This window comes from Triticum aestivum, chromosome 4B (assembly GCF_018294505.1).
Source record: "Triticum aestivum cultivar Chinese Spring chromosome 4B, IWGSC CS RefSeq v2.1, whole genome shotgun sequence".
In the NCBI taxonomy this organism is placed as follows: Eukaryota; Viridiplantae; Streptophyta; class Magnoliopsida; order Poales; family Poaceae; genus Triticum; species Triticum aestivum.
Window position 1 is genome coordinate 412,204,652 of NC_057804.1, and position 7,137 is coordinate 412,211,788.

Genomic DNA, 7,137 nt, shown 5'->3' on the forward strand with positions numbered 1-7,137 from the left:
ACAGAGGGGCCAGGGTTGAAGTTGAGGCCATAGTCCTTTGCATTATGGGCAGCTGAATCTTTGGCAAACTGATAGTTGCGCTTGAAGATATTGTCGTCACGACACCATAATAAGGAAGATGGGTCGGCATTTCCAGGTTGCGGTCCTCTGACCATGCAAGGATAGAATTCTTGCGCAATGGCTTCAACCTTGTTCTTTGGCACCAAGCCGCGATACAGATAGTCACCCCATGGGTGCTTGATGGCGTTCTTCTCAACGTATTCAAGCATGATGAATCTGTACTTGAACCATTCCTCAGCCCAATATCTTTGGATCCACTGAATCTGGTTCTTGCACTAGTTGTAGTTTTTGTCAGGGTCTGACTTGTATTGCTCATACAAAGCAGGAGGCAGATCAAGTGTTGTGTTGCCTTAGCGTTGCCTTCCACCCTTCCGAGCAGACTTCTCTGAAGCCATAATATTCAAGCTGATTGGCTTCAGTACAACGAATGGCTTCCTTCTGCTGGTCAGACAAGAACTGGCTTTAGGTGATTCAATGTGAAGCTGTAAGTATTCTGCAAATGAATGCAGACTATGAGAACCAATGGATTCTCCCACGGACATGTACCTGCGACAGCATTAGCGATGCGAGGGAAGGGGAAGAGGTCATATGCATTCTTAAAGGATTTTGAAGATAAATCGGTTTAGAAGACATTGACCTCATAGTGCGAAGACATTCACTTATTTGGAGAGAGTTGGTTCCAGATTTGTACGAATCCATGAATAAGTACAAGTGAGGAATCTAACTAGTTATGAAGCATAAGTGAATATACTTAGCAAGATATGAGATGCAAACGAGAACAAATCCAGATTTGGAAGTGCAGAAACCACTTTTGGTTGAAGTGGACGGATTTGACAGATCTAAAAAGGCAGTAAAAGTAAGATTTATTTACCCCGGACGAACTGCTAGACGGGTTGGAAGAGAAGCCGAGCAATTCAATCTCTCGTGCCCTAACTTGGCGGCGGAAGACACCTACGGGAGCGACGGAGAGGACGAGGTCTGCGGCCAGCGTGAGGACGACATCGAAGAGGTCGCGGTAGCTAAGCGCTTCTTCTCCGGCGTCGACGCGAGCTAGCGGACGCTAGGGTTTGTGTGAGGTGGTGAGGTGGAAGAACAGATAATGACCGCTCAGGTGAGTATTTATAAGAAGGAGGAGGGCGGCGCAGCGCAATTACGCAGGTGCCCCTGGTGGTTCACATCTAAGAGACACGTGGCATGCATGCAACCCATTGAGAGTTGTTCCATGTTCCCACGCATGCCTGGATTGTCGGGTGGTTGTTCCGGCTTCTCGGGTTTTCAGGCAATAAGGATGCAACATTAAAACATATTGAATGTTTGTCAGATTGTCCTCTGCTGACAAGGACTCAGAGAAGACAATCGACAGGTTTCAATAGAATGCATATGATTTGGACAGATAGAGTTGAGGTAGAAGCACATAATAGGTTAGGGTCCGATCACATTCACTTGGATCAAAAGATTCAAGAGTGAAGACATAGCTATAAGTGAATGCTGTAGAGGACAGAACACAAACATAAACCAACTCAACATTGTGAAGATAAAACATGAAGACAAATCAATGTTGAAGACAAACCAACTGCGAAGACTATCCAACTATAACGCCAAGAGAAACACTTCAATAAGAATTTGGTGGTGGCGTTACCCACCGTATAGGAAATATTAGACCCAGACATGGCGCACAATTATCGTGGCGCTCCGAAGTCAAATTCCACATTAATGTATTCACATTTAGAGGGTAAGTCTTCATTGATTGAAGATATACGTTACTTCGTGTGTTGCACATCTAAGTCGTCAACATGCATAAGCGTTAGGATGTGTGTCCAATTACAGGACATTTGAGGATTCTAAGATGTTTAGCTCATGATGACCCACAAGTGTCGGGGATCTATCATAGTCCTTTCGATAAGTAAGAGTGTCGAACCCAACGAGGAGCAGAAGGAAATGACAAGCGGTTTTCAGTAAGGTATTCTCTGCAAGCACTAAAATTATCGGTAACAGATAGTTTTGTGATAAGGTAATTCATAACGGGTAACAAGTAATAAAAGTAAATAAGGTGCAGCAAGATGGTCCAATCCTTTTTGTAGCAAAGTACAAGCCTGGACAAACTCTTATATAGAGAAAAGCGTTCCCGAGGACACATGGGAATTATCGTCAAGCTAGTTTTCATCACGCTCATATGATTCGCGTTCGTTACTTTGATAATTTGATATGTGGGTGGACCAGTGCTTGGGTACTGCCATTTCTTGGACAAGCATCCCACTTATGATTAACCCCTATTGCAAGCATCTGCAACTACAAAAGAAGTATTAAGGTAAACCTAACCATAGCATGAAACATGTGGATCTAAATCAGCCCCTTACGAAGCAACGCATAAACTAGGGTTTAAGCTTCTGTCACTCTAGCAACCCATCATCTACTTATTACTTCCCAATGCCTTCCTCTAGGCCCAAACAATGGTGAAGTGTCATGTAGTCGAAGTTCACATAACACCACAAGAGGAGAGACAACATACATCTCATCAAAATATCGAACGAATACCAAATTCACATGACTAATAGCAAGACTTCTCCCATGTCCTCAGGAACAAACATAACTACTCAAAGATCATATTCATGTTCATAATCAGAGGGGTATTAATATGCATAAAGGATCTGAACATATGATCTTCCACCGAATAAACCAACTAGCATCAACTACAAGGAGTCATCAACACTACTAGTAACCCATAGGTACCAATATGAGGTTTTGGGACAAAGATTGGATACAAGAGATGAACTAGGGTTTGAGAGGAGATGGTGCTGGTGAAGATGTTGATGAAGATTGACCCCCTCCCAATGAGAGGATCGATTGTGATGACGATGGTGATGATTTCCCCCTCCCGGAGGGAAGTTTCCCCAGCAGAACAGCTCCGTTGGAGCCCTAGATTGGGTCCGCCAAACTTCCGCCTCGTGGCGGCGGTGTTTCGTCCCAAAAGCTTGCTTATGATTTTTTTTCTAGGTTAAAAGACTTCATATAGCAGAAGATGGTCATCGGAGGGCTGCCAGGGGGTCCACGAGGCAGGGGGCGCACCCAGGGGGTAGGGCGCGCCCCCCACCCTTGTGGCCAGGGTGTGGTCCCTCTCTGGCACTTTCTTTGCCCATTATTTTTTATTAATTCCAAAAATAACTTTCGTGGAGTTTCGGGACTTTTGGAGTTGTGCAGAATAGGTCTCTAATATTTGCTCCTTTTCCAGCCCAGAATTCCAGCTGTCGGCATTCTCCCTCTTCATGTAAACCTTGTAAAATAAGAGAGAATAGGCATAAGTATTGTGACATAACATGTAATAACAGCCCATAATGCAATAAATACCTATATAAAAGCATGATGCAAAATGGGCGTATCAGCTCACACCGCAACTTGCAAAACCTTTTCTCATCCAAGGGCTTAGTGAAGATATCTGCCAATTGCTCTTCAGTGTTGACGTGAATGATATCAATATCTTCCTTGTTGACATGATCTCTGAGAAAGTGATGACGGATCTGAATGTGCTTTGTCTTCGAGTGCTGAACTAGATTTTTGGACAGCTTGATGGCGCTTTCACTATCGCAGAAGAGTGGTACATTCTTCGTGTTGGTGCCATAGTCCTTGAGAGTTTGCTTCATCCATAGAAGCTGAGCACAGCACGATCCAGCAACAATGTATTCAGATTCAGCAGTGGATAGTGACACATAGTTCTGCTTCTTTGAAGACCAACAGACAAGGGATCGACCGAGAAAGTGACATGTTCCTGAAGTGGACTTGTGATCAACCTTGTCACCAGCATAATCAACATCAGAATACCCAATCAGATCGAATGTTGAGCCCTTTGGATACCATAATCCTATCATTGGGATGTAAGCCAAATATCTTAGTATTCACTTCACCGCTAGGTGATGCGACTCCTTTGGTGCCGCTTGGAATCGGGAACACATGCTAACGCTAAGCATTATATCTGGCCTAGATGCACATAAGTAAAGTAAAGAACCAATCATGGAGCCATATAACTTTTGATCGAACTCTTTACCATTGTCGTCAGGACCCAGATGACTTTTGGTTGGCATTGGCGTTGTGTATCCTTTGCAGTCTTGCATTCCAAACTTATTCAGGCAATCTTTGAGGTATTTCTCTTGTGATATGAAGACGCCATTCCTCTGCTGACAGATTTGAAGACCAAGGAAGAACTTCAGCTCACCCATCATGGACATCTGATATTGCTCTTCCATCATGTGTCCAAACTCATTACTGTATCTCTTGTCAGTGCAGCCGAAGATAATGTCATCCACATAGATTTGGTACATAAACAGTTCACCGTCATCTGACTTCATGAAGAGTGTTGGATCTAGAGAACCAGGTTTGAAGCCTTTGCTCTCCAGGAAGTCTTTGAGCGTGTCATACAAAGTGTGAGGAGCTTGTTTGAGTCCATACAGTGCCTTGTTGATCTTGTACACCATGTCAGGATGTTTTGGATCTTCAAAGCCAGGTGATTGTTCAACATACACTTCTTATTCAATCTTGCCATTGAGAAAGGCACTCTTCACATCCATTTGGTACAGAAGGATGTTGTGGTGGTTGGCATAGGCTAGCAGTATGCGAATGGCTTCAAGCCTAGCCACGAGAGCAAATGTTTCATTAAAGTCAATTCCTTCTATTTGAGTGTAACCTTGAGCAACTAGACGAGCCTTGTTTCTGACAACTTGACCATGCTCACCTTGTTTGTTGCGATAGATCCATTTGGTGCCAATGATATTGTGCTTGCAAGGATGAGGACGCTTGACCAGTTCCCAGACATTGTTCAGCTCGAACTAATGAAGCCCTTCTTGCATAGCTTGAGTCCATTCAGGTTCCATAAAGGCTTCAGCAACTTTCTTGGGTTCAGATATAGAGACAAATGCAAAGTGCCCACAGAAATGTGCTAGTTGTGTTGCTCTTGAACGAGTGAGTGGACCAGGTGCATTGATGCTATCAATTATCTTCTCAATCTGTACTTCATTTGCAACACGGGGATAAACTGGACGAAGATTTTGCCCTTGCAGATCAATGTCTTCAGCTTCAGCATTGACTTCAGGCTGAGCATTGTCTTTAGGTTGACTTGGTGTAATGATGAGTTCGTCTTCGGCCTGAGCTTCTGACGTTATGATTTCTCCAGTGCCCATGAGCTTGATAGGTTCGCTAGGACGGACTTCATCAAGCACATTTGGCAGGTGCTCCCTTTGCGATCCGTTTGTCTCATCGAACCACACATCCACAGTTTCAACCACTTTATAGTGGAAGAGGTTGAAGACTCTGTAGTAGTGTGAATCCTTTCTGTATCCAAGCATAAAACCTTCATGTGCTTTCGGTGCAAATTTTGAAGTGTGATGTGGATCCTTGATCCAGCACCTGGCACCAAATACTCTAAAGTAACTGGCGTTTGGCTTCTTACCAGTTAGCAGCTCATATGATGTCTTCTTTAAAAGCTTGTGAAGATAAACACGGTTGATGACGTGGCATGCAATATCAATGGCTTCAGGCCAGAACTTCCTTGGAGTTTTGTACTCATCAAGCATCGTCTGAGCCATCTCGATGAGGGTTCTGTTTTTGCGCTCCACGATGCCATTCTGCTGAGGTGTGTAAGGAGCCGAAAACTCATGAGTGATGCCCAGGGTATCAAGATAAGTGTCGAGGGTGGTGTTCTTGAATTCTATGTCGTTGTCACTTCTGATGTGCTTGATCTTGACGCCATAGTTCGTCATGGCACGATTGGCGAATCCTTTGAAGACATCCTGCACTTCAGTCTTATAGAGAATTATATGCACCCATGTATATCTTGAGTAATCATCAACAATAATGAAACCATAGAGACAAGCAGTTGTAGTAAGAGTAGAGTAGTGAGTAGGGCCAAATAAGTCCATGTGAAGCAGCTCGAAGGGTTGAGATGTCGTCATGATTGTCTTCGAGGGATGCTTGGCCCTAGTCATCTTCCCAGCTTCACAGGAACCACATAGATGATCCTTCTTGAACTTGACGCCCTCGATGCCCACGACATGCTTCTTCTTCGCGAGAGTGTACAGGTTCATCATGCGTGCATGTCCTAGCCTCCGATGCCAGAGCCAACACTCTAAAGCTTTTGCTAGAAGACATACAGCTAACTATGGTCCTGCTGAGAAATCTACCATATACAGATCATCTTTTCGATACGCTTCAAAGACTAGAGATTTTTCAGATTCCATAAGGACAAGGCAACAATATTTTCCAAATATCACAATCATGTTCAAATCACATAGCATTGATACAGACATTAATTTGAAACCAAGGGATTCAACAAGCATCACTTTATCCATGTGCCGATCCTTTGAGATTGCAACTCTACCAAGACCCAATACCTTACTTTTACCAGTGTCAGCAAATGTGATATGACTTTTATCAGATGGGCGAAGGGTTGAATCCATCAGAAGACTTCGATCACCAGTCATGTCGTAGGTGCAGCCACTATCCATAATCCATTCTGAATCTTGAGGTGTCATATCCTACAGTACAGTTTGGGGGATAGGCTTCACCAAGAGAGTTGTGAAGCAGAAACATTTGACGAACAAGCGGAACATAGAAGTTCAGATCTTGGTTAGAATAGATATGATGAGTGTCAAGGAATCCCGGGACGAAATACATAGTAAGACCATTTGGACATTTTATCTTGCATCCCACAAGATGTTTAAGGTCCCCAGCATAAGCATCGGACGTCTTTGATTTCCGGCTGGAGACCTTTCCCTGCAAAAGAGAGTTAAGTTTTCTTAACCACCCACATCTTCAGGGGTGGCTTAGAAGCAATGAGTCTAAGTGCAGCATCTGAGAACTTAGGCTTTGGAGCCCTAGCAAATAGCCTTGCAGGAGGAGAATAATACTCATAAGAATAAGCAGAAAAGTTCTTAGACTTACGAACATAGCGGTTTGAAGAAACACGCTCATATTCAAAAGTCTGAGTATGATTTCCCTGCAAAACATTGACGTTAGAGTGGCTCAGGTGAGTCCTATGTCTCTATGAAGCCTTTGGACCATGTGAAGCCTTAGGTCCGAAATTTGTCTTCT